We start from the raw sequence: 1549 nt of genomic DNA, 5'->3' as shown, positions 1-1549 counted from the left end.
GCCCGCCGCTCCCGAGGAAGCGCCCCCGGCTTGCCCTGAACGCCGTAAGGGAGGGCGGCAGGTCACCGGGGCGAAACCGGAGCGGTGGCCGGTCTCCTGGAACTCTCCCCCGGCCTGGCCCGCCGGGCCGCTCCCGGCCGGAGCTCCCACGTTAACCGCTCCCAACGCAACCGAGCAGAAGTTTTCCAAGTCCCACGGCGGACACCAGGTCCTCCCGGTTCCCCGTCAGGAGAGCCCCGCCACTCCTGGGGAAGCAAGCACCGCTGCCTGCCCGACCTCCGAGCCCATCACCGGGGGGGGGGGCGGGAGCCGGAATCGCGGGCCAGAGCCTGGAACTCTCGCACGGCCAGGCCCGCCGGATCGGGGCACGCTGCCTCCACGCTCGGTTGACAAGGCAGCGCGGCACGGTTCTTTTGCCCCGGAGGTTCCTCTGACCGACTTTCTGGAACCGAACATGGGCATTTAGGGTCCTGAAAACCGAGTCCCCCAAAATCTCCGCGAACCTTTCCTGGCAATATTGTAGATGCGGCACCCGGCCCAGCCACCGGGGGCAACCGCCGAAAGTGTCCGCCCTCCTGGAGCGAAGGCCCGGGCAAGGCCCGTTTCAAAAACCTCATACGGACTTCCGGAGCCCGAGCCCCGGCGCCAGGTCGACCCAGGGCCGACCTCCCGGGCCCCAGAGAGGCTCGTCTCCGCCGCGGAAGCCGCCCGCCGCCCGCGCCGAAGGCCCCCGGGCCCGCCCGGCCTCCGGGCAGGGCACCGGGGAGAAGTAGGAATCGTGGCCGGGCTCCTGGAACTCCTGCCCGGCCTGCCCCGCGGAAGCATGCCGGGTTCTCCCGCCGCGCCGTGCAGGTTCTTCCGCCCCTCGCCGGGGTAGCCGGGCTCCAACCGCTGGGCCCCGCAGCCTGGAAGGGCCCCTGCGAGTCGCCCCCCGGCCTGCACGCCCGCCGTGCAGTCGACCGGGTCGAAGCCGGAATCGCGGCCGGGTTCCTGGAACTCTCGCCCGGCCTGCCCGCCCGGCCCGCCCCCCGGGCCGGGGCGCCAGTCGACATGGAGCCAAACTCGGTTTTGACCCCCTCCTGCAGCACGGTCCGGCCCCGGAGGTTCCTCCGTCCGACCTCCTGGAACCCAAGATGGGCATCTAGGGTCCCGAAATCCGTGTCCCCGAAAATCTCCGCGAACCTTTCCTGGCAATATTGTAGATGCGGCACCCGGCCCAGCCACCGGGGGCAACCGCCGAAAGTGTCCGCCCTCCTGGAGCGAAGGCCCGGGCAAGGCCCGTTTCAAAAACCTCATACGGACTTCCGGAGCCCGAGCCCCGGCGCCAGGTCGACCCAGGGCCGACCTCCCGGGCCCCAGAGAGGCTCGTCTCCGGCGCGGAAGCCGCCCGCCGCCCGCGGCGAAGGCCCCCGGGCCCGCCCGGCCTCCGGGCAGGGCACCGGGGAGAAGTAGGAATCGTGGCCGGGCTCCTGGAACTCCTGCCCGGCCTGCCCCGCGGAAGCATGCCGGGTTCTCCCGCCGCGCCGTGCAGGTTCTTCCGCCCCTCGCC

The sequence above is a fragment of the Alligator mississippiensis genome, unplaced genomic scaffold, assembly GCF_030867095.1.
Source record: "Alligator mississippiensis isolate rAllMis1 unplaced genomic scaffold, rAllMis1 scaffold_48, whole genome shotgun sequence".
Lineage (NCBI taxonomy): Eukaryota > Metazoa > Chordata > Crocodylia > Alligatoridae > Alligator > Alligator mississippiensis.
The sequence above is the reverse complement of the archived record's forward strand: the minus strand, read 5'-3'. Positions refer to the sequence as shown.